The 12949-nt window shown below is 39.4% G+C and overlaps 1 long non-coding RNA gene across 1 annotated transcript; it reads right to left on the bottom strand.

Annotated features, from left to right (window-relative positions):
- Nucleotides 1-2933: 2933 nt before the first annotated feature.
- Nucleotides 2934-12160, bottom strand: LOC137859874 (uncharacterized). Its single transcript, XR_011098614.1, has 2 exons — nucleotides 11893-12160; nucleotides 2934-3436 (listed from the first exon to the last, which is right to left on the bottom strand). It is a non-coding gene; the product is annotated as an uncharacterized lncRNA (long non-coding RNA).
- Between the last annotated feature and the right edge of the window lie 789 nt (nucleotides 12161-12949).

Below are 12949 nucleotides of genomic sequence, written 5' to 3'. Positions count from 1 at the left end.
TTTGGCTCTGGGCAGGAGGACTGAGCACTCTTTCCCCTGGAGGATGCATCAGCAAAGCCTGTCCCTTAGCTTTCTGCCCCTTAAAAGAGGTAAAACATTAGTGTACAAATTACCAAGGGTAAAACAATTGTGGATAGATATCTTCTCTAATGAAACATGTGAGCCTCCATCTACCCTGAACATGCTCCCAACACATATCTCCTGGAGACGCAGCAGAAACCCTATTGCTTCTGATAGATTAATTTCTATCAGCAGTTGAGTATGGTGCTGCTTTCTGACTTCTTTTTCACAACCATAGATGTTTATCTGCCTGTTAAAATTCATGAGAATAATTATACTGGTGGGTCTGTGAGAACAAATAGGACATATTGTTGGTTGATCATCGTTCCTCTCTCTGGGGACACTGTTCTGGTGGCTGAGACTGGAAGACATCATCTCTAACAACAAAAAAAAGGAGCTGATGAGTCATCCCCAACTATGAAAAGGATTAAAATATTTTTAAACAGAAGAGTAGTTATTAATAAAGTGCAGGAAATGATAGGGAGTTATTGCACTTTGAGCAAATAGACCAACACGACTTCCTCCCACATAGTACTTACTTTGATGATACGCTCCCTCCCTCTTAAATCTTATTTTTATTCCCTCTCAACTTTCTTTCAAAACTTGTTTACAAAGTGGCCATGATTTTATCCTTTCTCTGGGTGGATTCTCGTTTGCCATGAATGGTTTCTACTTGTCAGCCCTTGAAAATGGCCAAAGTTTGGAAAAATATCTCCACTCTATCTCACGAACATGCCCAAGCCCTCACTCTGCCCACTTCTTGGGAACATGACCTGAAGTTTCAGTACCCTGTGCAAGTGCCCCAGTCCTCCTGAATTCTCCTGAGGCTCCTTTCTTGCCTACTATCTTGTTAACACATACAGTTTAACACATGCTGTGTGTATAAATAAAAAAGCCAGCAGTTTCAGTCCCAGCAGATAGGAAGAGTGCATAGCTACGGAATATGGCCCTAATGTTTTTCTGAGTGCAAAATTATCATTGGGGAAAGAACACTGATAAACATGTTGGATTCAAAATCCTCTGCCAAAATCCCTGCGCTCACACCTATGTAATCCATTCCTTTCAGAGATGTCACCTGGCAACATTTTCCCCATACTCTGTTCTCACCTTTGACATCTTTCAGAAGATAAACTTAATACATTAAATTGTTTCAGAAGACATTTTACATGCAGCTGTCAGGATTTTTTTTTTCTTCACTAAATGTCATAATGCACCTTATTTTTCTCTTGGTAAGTTATGAATTTAACTCCTTGAAGTATTTTGGCTGCTTTCCAAAGAAATTCAAAACAATCCATCAGAGCTAAGCCAGGTAATGCCGACATACGCAGTTGAGATTGCTTGAGTGTTTTCTGACAGGAAAGCATTTTTCCAGAAACCGCATCAGTGCTCTTTTTAACTTGACAGTGCTCCAAATCAAAACATTAAAACTGTCCCCACCTAATCTATAAGGTTTTGTACAGCCTTGGCTCTCTAGCTGTTTGGATCACTTTGTTCTGATTTACTCTGCTTCCTTCTTTTCATCGCCAGTAATAGGATCCTGCCACTGGAAATGAGCCCAAACCTCAAGTTTAATTTTAGTTCATGGTGCTTTACTGTTATGATGGTCACTTTGCAAATCAGAATTCCCCTCAGCTACCAGCTCATATTTATTGTTACAAATCTTGTGAAGCACAAGGGAAAAATGTCCTTCTTCATCTTGAAAACCTAATGCTGAATGGCTGGAACGTGTTAAAATGGGGGAAAAAAAAAAAGAAACAATTATTTTATGATGCATTTGATCCTCATCTAGTGCAGTACAGACAAGACACTATCCAGAAAGCTGTGAGTCACAGAATGGAGGTTTCAGAGGAAATAAAACAAATTCTTATTTTTCTCTCTTTAAGAAGATGCTTGTATTATCACAACACCTCAAGACCCGTATAAGAACTCTACAAAATCAAACTCTGTACTATTACTTTCTCTCCAGATCCAGTGATGGGAGTTTGGGGGCATTAAGTTTACTATCCTTATTTATTATCCCTTCAGTCTCTCTCTGCTATTCTAACTTTTGCTACCCAAGCTCATGTTTCCTCTTTGGATTTCTTCTGAACTGGGAGATGGATCTTTGTTTAATTTTGGCCTTTTCCCCACTGCTGAGATTGTTTTACTTCTTGATCAGCTGTTATAGCGATGATTTTCTGCATGTTTCTCTTTCTTCTATTGGAAACTGTACATCTGCTCTCGGCATCTGTTCCATATCCTTTATGAACACTGAAGAAGGGAATTCACTTTTTTTTTTTTTTCTTTTTTCTTGCAGAGGCTGAATCTATTGTCTTTAAATTATTGTCTTTGCCTTAGAAAGCCCACAGTCTCCTTTCCTGTCTTTTTACTCTTTGCTCATCTTCTGGTAGAATCATATTTTCTGCTATATCGTTACTTCCCTTGTAATTCCTTTGGAGCCTTTAATTGCATTCACAAACCATTCCAGACCTTCTCTGTTATCTACCTCTTTATTACTTCATGTTACTTTTTGCACCGCATAGTACATCCATATTTTCTTTTATTTATGTTACTAGTATATATTTAATGACATCTACAGTCTCTAAGCTTACTATAATTTGGCTTTGAAGCAATGGCTTTTCTCCATTGTTATCTCTATCTCTTTATTCAATAGAATTTCACCACATTTCATCTACCTCAACGCAACCACCTTGTTTTTGCCTTTTATACTTCCCCACAGGTATGGAGCAAAACACTTTTTCTGAAGAGTTTTAGCCTCCTTTGAAATATTTTACTCTTGATAGCTCCAAATTGAGCAGTGAATCCTTCTCTCACTTTGTAGTTTTTGCTTTAGCTTTTGCATAAATGAAACCTTACGCACCTCAGCAAAGTGCTTGACTAATGCCTTTATTGCTCCAACTTGTATGTATCTGTAAAGTTAACATATTTCATCTTGAAGTATTATTACACACCGTTGGCCTGTTGAGTGAAAATGGACAAACACATGCAGTCTGGTTTATAATAGATCTTTAAAGAGACATTTTTATGCTTCACTGAAGAATTACCAACAGAAACTTTACTCTCTGGAGAGTGCCAAGAACACGTAAAACGCAACAATTACAATACATGCACACGGGGAATGCTAACACAAAGCAGAGCAAACATTTATTAAACCTTTGAGGGCTGTCGGATACACTCTTGCTCCACAGCTGAATGCAGCGACCACGCAGAGCTCAGGGAGGGGAAGGAGTTCCCAGTGACTGATGTGCAAGCTGGTGAGCAATTTGACCCCGAGCAGAACACCAATCAGCCACCTGGAGACTCAGCAGATGTCATATCCTGTGTCTCTTCTGCTCAGCCTCAGAGAAAAGAGGGTTTCTGCCTCTTCCACCACCCTCTCAAAAAAAAAAAAAAAAAAAATTGGGAGAAAGTTTTATCCTTCCTCCTATAAGCAAGTATGAGAAGCCCTGAAACAGGAGATTAGTACAATATAACTACAATACACACATTATCGACAAATAAATGAGGCATTTATTAACAGTTCAGGCATACATGAATTTATCACAGGAAGAAGCATGAAATTCCAAGATTACTCTTACCCCATCACTTATTGTCTATACACTTATCAAACTATCTCAAAACACTTTAGTCTCATTATTCCTACTGATGCATTTGGGAGACTGTACCACCATTTTACTTTTGGAAAGAATAAAAGCTTTCAGTCTGAAGATTAATTCATGACAAAAAAGATACCCAATATATATATATATATATATATATATAAATCAGACAGAAAAGGCAACTCCAGAGCTTTATAAGCTAAATGAAAGCTTGTTGTTTTTAAAATTTTCACATAAAGAATCCTATGGCCACTTTCTCATTAGATTGCTCTGAAACTCAAGGTGTCAGTCTACTTTACAAATTTGCTCTGTAGGCCACTTTGTAAGATCATTATTTAACACCAAGATAAGTAGGAACTAGCCACATACAAATACTTGTAGAGTTGCATAGATGTAAGTTTTCCCAATTTGTACCAGAAGTGACTCATTGCTTATGTTTGGTAGATCATATATCCACCCTTTGGACTATATTGAAAAATTGAAATGGCATCAGAGAACTCATGTTACAGAAAAAACTGCAAAATTGTCTACTAATGTTAGTTCCCCCAAATTTCATATTCCCCATTGGGATAATGGAGCAGATCCAGCTAAACTATCACACTGACACTAAAAACAGTTTATTGTAATGCAAAGAGTTGGAACTTCTCAAACCGCTGGCAATCATGGCTTTTGGTGGAAAAGAAACACTTCCTTTGGGAGAAAGGCAAGAAGAGAATTGTGAATGCCAGAAGGCTTATGTTGGGAAATCAGCCACATATATGCAAAAGGATTTCCACTGATAGTTTTAATGCAAAAATGGTGTGAATAACATTGGAGTGTTCATTTGGAGAGCTCAAATAATCAAAGACAATGAAGAACAAAAAGCCAAGACAGTTCATTGGCAGATAGAAAAAAGGTTTGAAAGCTAAGACTTTTGGGGAGGGCTGTCCTATGCAGTAGTAGAGCACATCTGGTTGGATCTCTTCACAAAATGAACAATGTAATGCTTGTGAACGGAGTTGGCTCTAGATTCTGTTACTTAAAAGTGTTCAAATAAAACCTATCATTTAGATGAGGTTAAACTGATTTCCGTGGAGTAAGGAAATCCATGTCATGACAAGCCAAGCCTGACAATATGAAGTTCTATTTTATGAGCCACAGCCGAAAGTTCATCCATATCCTTCAGAAATCAGTGGAAAAAGTATCTTCTGTCACAAAAAAAAAAAAAAAAAAAAAAAAAAAAAAAAATAAATTGAGGGTGACAGAGCACTGGAACAGGTTGCCCAGAGAGGTTGTGGAGTCTCCTTCTCTGGAGGTATTCAAAACCCACCTGGATGCCATCCTGCACAATGTGCTGTGGGTGATCCTGCTCAGCAGAGGATTGGACTAGATGATCTTTAGAGGTCCCTTCCAACCTTGGCCATTCTGTGATTGCAGTGACCACTACTAGGATCCTACCCCTCACTGATATGATTACTATACCTCATCTATAGTGTATTTTTTAACCTTTTACTTGGTGCAAATATATTTCAAGCATCTGTCAGTTTAGATCTTTCACACTAGAATGAAAATTTATTAAACAATACTTACTTCCATATAAATTTGTGTTATATTTCACTACAAGTAGAACTTTATCAATTTACTGATGAAAAATAGGATTCAGAGTCTGGCTACTGAAAAGAATATTGTCGCTTATAATATGTGTTATTAACTTGTTGAGGCAGCTGCTAGTGAAAATTAATGAATAATTTCAATACGTGACAAAGAAGGCAAGAAGAAATTGTGTGTGTAGAGAAATTATTGGTACAGCTTGTAGAGGTCATGTATTACCCACCCTAATTAACACATCGTGACAGGAGAGACTAAAATCTCACGACTATGCTGATGATGGATAAATGTTGTTGCTGGAAGTGTATAACTGAGGCTTCCAGGAGCTGGCTTTTTGCTACATCACCCAAAGGGGTGCAACACACGACAAGGGGTATGTGGGCAGGTGGGCTGGCTACCCCTCTCCTCTGCCTCATTAGCAAGTGACACCTGCAGGCTGCAAAAGCCACCTGCGATACGATGAGATTGTTCTATCTAGCAATGAATCACCCAGAGAGTGTGAAGTTTTTTCGAAAAACAACTTCATAAGCATTCTAAATTAAATGAACTAAGCTGTTATCATACCTACACCAGGTTGCTACTAATAAGGCAGTTGATTCAGTGCAAACACAACCATCAGGAAAACATTAAATAAACATCTCCTGAGCTGTCCTCTTTGAACTGCATTCTTAAACTTTTCATTAACGTGAAAACTCTCCTGAGCAAACATCACACAACAGAGAACACATTTTTGCTAAAGCAATAGATGTTACATATAATGTTACATCTGATGTTACGGATGCTTTTTAAACAACACATTTCATAGATGCCTCTGGTGCAGCAATAGGTTGAAAGGGGGAGACTGACTCCCTGCCTTATATTCCAAGCATGCTTGCCCTGAAGCTAAGGGTATAGCTGTAAGTAGCTGTGAAAGACTGCTTTTATTTACATTTTGCTAGTCTACATGCTGCAGCATCCTTTCAGCATTAGGATGATGAAGACAGCTCTGTTGATATTTAACATTATCACTTTGTATTGTTAATTAACATAAGTAAACTCTTTGTTTACAGAGAGTGGGAAAATGTGGTAAGAACGAAGACAAGGAGTTAGTAAAATAAATGCTTTGCAACAGCTGTAGGGACAGAGACGTGTGCTTGGGGAAAGCTGCTAGGAATATGTTTCCTTTGAGTGTGCAGTTTTGGAACAGGTGGTATTCACTATTCTGATCTCTTCTACACCTTTTAAGTATTGTCTGTTTCATGAACAATCTTATTTTTTCATGTTGAGTGCTGAGTCTTATATATATTTTACATTTAAATTATCAGCTATTTAATCTGTATTAGTGGTAGTCAAGAGAAGTTAAGTAGATACAAACCAAAGATACAAACCAAATCAGCCATAATTTAATGTTCTGACACACTCAGGGCACTCACAGAACTCTGAAAATCATGCAGTGTTGACTATCCAATATTACACCTAGACTTTTATTTCAAATTGAAGCTACTCATCCCAGCCTATACTAGGAAAAAACATTGGACTAGAGCCAGACTGAGTTGTGAGATTTTCCAAAGTGAGCCACTATATTAAAAAGGTGTCAAATTTTGGTTACAGTCCCAGTTTTCATTAAGGAGAAAGAAGCAAGCATCAAGAGTCTCTTCCCAGTCCCTACACTGCATGTCTCTGTGTGTCCAGGGTGAGGGCTTCACCTAAGGGTGAGCTGATGGCAGCAGTTCATTGACAAGAGTGAATCCTAAAACCTCACCAGCCTGCCCCAGGATGCTGCCTGCAGGACAAGGGTCAGTGTTGTTTGTGGAAGAGATGGCAGGAGCTGTTTCATGCTCCCAGCCAAGGGTGCTAACAAGCTGGCTCTGTCGGCACTGGGAGCAAGCCTGCAGTGCGAGGTCAATCCAGGAAGGATGCTGTAGGCAGGACTGGTGGGACCTGTGGCGATGCCAGCTGCTCTTGGAGCACATGAAACCACCAATATATCATGTGAGAGGATCTACAGCAAACAGAGCTAGCGGGGAGGTGGAAGAGCCGCTCTTGTCCTGCGCAGAGAGGTCCCGTGGGACCAGGCCTCCCCCTGAGCACAGGCCCGAGCAGCCTCACATTTCAGCTGATGTCCTATCACCTGCTCTTCAACCCCTAGAGCACCCAAAGCAGAGGGGCCCGAAAGGTATCTGGGCTTGCCAGAGGCCAGCAGAGAGGAAGGACTTGATATCTGATGAGAACAGATGTGATCTTATCTCACAGCAATCACAGTACCCAAGGTCCCTCTACCGTTCCTGTGCCATGGTTTGGGGTCACAACCACCACAGCTGAAGCTTTCCACTTTGGTTCATTATTATTATCCTAACAAACCAAAAAGCCTCTTCACATCCTTAACAGGATTTTTCATTTAAAAGTATAACACCCTTTTGTTTCTATTAACTCTGCTATGGAGTTTGATTAAGTGGCCTGCAGCAACATCAGCACACGCTTCTTGTGCAACTGAACAGCCAGTAACATGCACCAAATATTTGTACTATTTGTGTCAGGTGTAATTGCCTTGAACTCTCCACTGAACTGCACTTTGTCAATTGTCTACCAGTTCCCCCTGATTTTCTCTAAAGGTATCCTACTGCTCTTAGTGCCCTTCACAAACATTGACACCTTCCTTCTCTTGGAATCACACACCGTGTCAATGCGTAGTCTCAGCAGGCTGGGGCAGATCTGTCAGCTTTTAGGAGAAGAAAGTGTAATCATATTTTTTCCTTCTGTTCTCATCTTTTCTGGGCCACGACAGCCCTTTGACTTGTACCCTATTGTCCCTCACTTTCACAAAAGCTTTCACAAGTGGGTTTGTCAATAGCCTTTTAGAGACCCCAGTAAGCACCACCTGGTCCTTTTTCATGCATACTTAACTGATACACAAATAAGAGTAACAGGTATGGATGTTGATCAGCTTAAACCTTAAATGCAGCTATATGACAGTGATCTAGTAGCTTAGCACAAAACCTCTCCAAAAAGCCCCTCCCTGAGACACGTATTATGGCAGAGGAAATTCTGAACAAATTTTACAAGCTTATATGAGATGTAGCTCAGAACAGGAATTAAGTTATTAGCTAATGTAGCTAAACAACATGGGAAAAAGTATACCATTGCTTTTTCATTATTTGATGAAAAAAATAGGGAAGAGAGATAAATACAGATTCTAAAAGAAAGAAGCAGCTACCAATTATTAAGAACATCCTCTGCCCCTTGTACTATAGCAATAAAGAACATGAAAAGAAAACAGACAATACTGCTGCAGATGTTTATATCCTAATATAAGCTATTTTCCTACTCATCCTAGCATAAAAAACATTAGAAAAAAGAGCTGAAAAAAAAAAGACCCTGCAGCTTAAAGACCTAATACTACTTATAGAGCTCTACCATTTCTTTGCAGAATACATGTATATGTCGTAGACAATTTTATAAGAAAGTCTCCACCTCCTTCTCCCACCATGCTTTAACATTATGGGTTAATATAAGCATAGAAATAATTCATGGTGGTCTAAGTTAATTATTATTGTTTTTTAAGCTTATTATGTATGGCTAATGGGATGATTATTGTTGCTAACTATGTCTAAGTATCTCAGGTCAGTCATAAACAGAACTCATACTGCAGCTTTACACGGGTATGTTGCAAAAGGAGTACTGAGCTTGCTCATGTCTTCCAAGCTTGTCGATAGAATGTGTCGGGCATTATTTGGAGTTGTGGATTTTTACACTAAACTAACATGTTCTGCAATACTACTTCACTTATTTTTAACAATGTTTCCTAATATTAAACAATCTGTATTTGAATAAGGAACAGCTTTCTTTAAGCATTGCATCTGATTAAAGGAATTCTTATGAAAACAACAGTATCACCCATTATGTAATTAAAACTTTCCTGTTTATGTGGAAAATTGCTATGAGACCAATGCTGCAAGAAGATGAAGGCCTTAAAGGGTAGAACACTGACTTTCAAGTTCTGTTAAAGAATGTGAGTCATCTCTGGGAATGGGATTAAAGCAAACATCTACTTCTGTAGTAGTCTTACTCTGTGACACTCCTTTTCCTTTTCTCTGGCTCTGTGATGTCAATCCTCAGGGCAATGCTAGGAAGAAGAGTAAACTACCACCAAGGCATTCCTGTAGTAGCCTCTCTGCTGTAATTAGGGATGAGAGACCTCTATTGCAAGGCAGCCCTGTTAGAAAACTGGTCATCTTGAACAAAACAATCCTGACTTGCTCAAATTCTGCCTGGTTCTAGGAACTGAATAATTGTCAATGAGAGCTTAGATTGAAGTCCTGAAGTAGTAATCCTCAAACTAGTCATGCTCTGAAACAGTATGTTCTTCCAACTTTCTAAGGTGGAGAGAGAAGACAAATTTCATAAAAACTCTTGAAATAGGAGACTTTATAACATTTTGTGTCAGTCTGATGAAAATTTTGCTATTTTTCTTGTACTGCATTTTAATCAGCACTTGTTTTGCTCATGGTACGGGAACTATTTATTATTTTAAAAGCTATAGGCAATATAATACTTGGTGCCAGCAGTTTACTATCTAGGGTAAGATACTCTCAACATCAAAGTTGCAGTAGAAAGGAAATATGAGGTATTTTATTGATCCCTTAGGACAGAGTAAAGCCAAACTCTGAAAAAAAATCTGCAAGTTATGACCTCTATAATATATGTAGCAATAGAACAGGGACCTGAACATGCATCTGTAGATGAACTTCTACAATTCACACCTCATTTAACGCATTAAAAATGACAGATGACTCTTTAGCATTTTAAAAACAGGCTGACCTTTGCTATTAGGCAGTATGTGTAGAGTTTCTATCATAACTGGAGATGGAAGAGGAAGCTCAGTCCAGCAGTAGGGATTAGTTGGCACTCCCTCTTCTTCTCTTTATCAAGCACAAAGAAAGACATCTGAAAGAGCAAACTGAGGAATGAGTGCCTTGTGATGCTTGGTGTCATTGGGCCTGACCTGGAGGGGCCTGAAGAGAGGCAGCCCTGTGAACAGCAGGGCCAAGGGCAGGCCAAGGCCTTCCCTGGAAGAGGGATTTTCTTGCCAAGCAGAGGAAGGTGCCAGACCAGAGCAGATGCCAGAAACCACTGGCACCTGAAAGATGGGGGAGAAATTCTGAGGGAAGAGAGGAATCTATTTCAGAGAGTCCCTTGGGGAAGGAGTAAGAATGAGAAGGGGTGGGAATAGAAGATAATCACTTCTAAGAAGTCTGAATTCTGGGGGTCAAAATTTTCATTGCCAGTAAGAGGAAGTTCAGAGCCAAACTGGTGAAAGAGCTCTTGCTTACAGTAGGACTGTAAGTGATGTGGAAGTTGCGTAGCATTTTAAAGAAGTTTTTAGAACACTTTCTGCTTTTATATCTAGTGATTTCTGTGTCTAACTGAAAGTAGCTCTGTCACAATGAGCTGAACTGCAAATGCAATGTACTAAAATATTCTGTAGATAGGACATGGGGAAGTCTTGCATAACCTATTCCTGCAGTAAATCTGTTTTGCCATTTGTGTTAACCCAATTGTTCGCATTACAGCAAGGCATGTTGGGGATTTTTTTTATATATAACAAAAAATCATCTGAGAAAACAAGAAGGCAAGAATTGGAGAGAAGACACTCTCTATATTGTGTTGATGCAGAATGATCCTTTAGGGAGTATAATGAATCAAAAAAACACAAAACTAAAACTAAATTGTTTTGATGAGCCCCACTTTCAGAATAACTCAACATGTTAGAAACAAGAACAAGAATTCTTAGTCTGGGTTAGTAGGAAATAGGAACATGTGATAGATAAATTTAAGTACTTGGCCAAGAACACTTTCCAGCAGAATGTACCCTGAGTGGTACCACATGAGATTTGAGATAGTCTTATAAAAGGTGTATTGTATTAAAAAAAAAAAAAAAAAAAAAAAGCTGACGTCCAATATCACTTAAATGCTTGGAATGGGAAGAGCAATGAGGGGTAGCAAATGCTATTACAGGAATAACTCAAATTCTCTTGCAATGCTGTGTCTTTCTACCTGCATCTTGCAGGTATTCATGAAACTCACATTCTAGTAAAATACAATAGCCTGCTTTATGTCAGGAATGGTGCTATTTTTTGAAGTCATATAGGTTGATCAACAACAAACTAAATCTACTGACAAACAGTAGATTTCAAGTTTCAGAATTTAAATTTAAAATGAATTATTTAGAAGTGTGAAAGGACTTTCCCATTCTTTCAGAGACCTGGAGTAAATGCCCTCTCTTTTAGAGTAGTTAAACCTGCATTTTTGTCAAGTCCAGATTTTTAGCCAAGCACAAATTATACGTGCAGGCTTACTGGTGTTGAAATCTGTGCAACCTCTGAGGTCAGCAGGACTCCTAGGAGCATGGAAAGGTCTGAGCCTGTCCACGGTGCCCTGCCTAGTGGGGCATTCATCCTGTGGCCAGCACAGCAATAGGCAGGCCAGGGATGCTTCACTAGTCAGGTTAAAAAGCAGCCAGTAATTGGGCTCTAGATCCTTCCATGCTGCATGGAAGTAGAAAAACAAACAAACAAAGCACGTAAAATATGCTGCACTGATAGGATGGCTCCATGTGCTCCATGGCAGCACCACCATGGCCATTCCACCCTATTTCCCCAGCTCCCACCTCTCCTGTGGTTTGTAGCTCAGGCAGCTCACAGCAGATCCTGCTCCGTCCTGAGCAAGGTTGGAGACTGAAATCTCAGCTCCTGGCTCTCCATGGAAAAAAAGTCATCATTATCTCAGCCATCAATCTCAATTCTTCTCTTGGTGCTGGACCCGTACCTGCAGCCAGCATGCAGCTGGGTATCTGCTTGTCCTGTTGCAAGCAGTTTTCTCTCCCATCCAGGTATAGCATTACCCAGGGAGGTATTTATACGCTTCTCTCCTGCCCACACCAGCTTTTACATCAAGAAATTTCTGGTGAAAACAAAAACAAGCGGTGAGAGAAGAGGGCAAGGAATAGGTGAAGTTATGTTGCTGGACTAGGCAATGTCTGAGGGCAAGTCATAAGTAGGGTTGTGGTGTCATGAGCAAGAAAAAGATACATTACCATTTTCCTAGAAGCTTCAAACAGGGTGCGGGGATGCTTGGTGTTATTCAGAAACAAATGCCAACTAGAGATGAATTATATTATGCTCAGCCCTGAAACTGCTCTAGAATGAATCAATTCTGAACTACAAAGTGAAAGAAAAGCATATAATATTTATATAGTGTCAAGTCGATGCCCTTGAAAGTGCAGATGCCAGCACTGAGAATTGGTGGGCTCCCCAGCCTTCAGTGAAGATGTATTGATGCAGACCAGGTGAGAGTAGGCAGCTTCATTGGCTACCAGGGAAAATACTCGTTCCCCTGATGAACTAAGTGCTATTTGTCTTTCTCAGGTTACAATCAAGCATAAAGGCAACTGCCAGGGGAAAATAGGTGGGCTTCATTTTTTTTCCAGCAGTGCCAGCCCACCTTACATTTTGGTAATAAAATAGAGTTAAAGTATGGTTTTGTGTGGGTGTTAGTCAGGAAGTTTATTTTTCTGAGAAATGATTTAATACTCCTTCATGAACCCAAAGTGCACATGGGTGTTATAAATCTGAGTTCTTCTTTACAGTGCATGTGACCAGCAGCTGGATTACATATGACAACATTCAGGATAACGTTGCTGAAAAAGTTTCATATTTTTTTGGCAT

This window comes from Anas acuta, chromosome 7, assembly GCF_963932015.1.
Source record: "Anas acuta chromosome 7, bAnaAcu1.1, whole genome shotgun sequence".
NCBI classification, from domain to species: Eukaryota; Metazoa; Chordata; class Aves; order Anseriformes; family Anatidae; genus Anas; species Anas acuta.
Note: the sequence above shows the minus strand (reverse complement) of the source record. Positions and strands in the feature narration are given on the sequence as shown.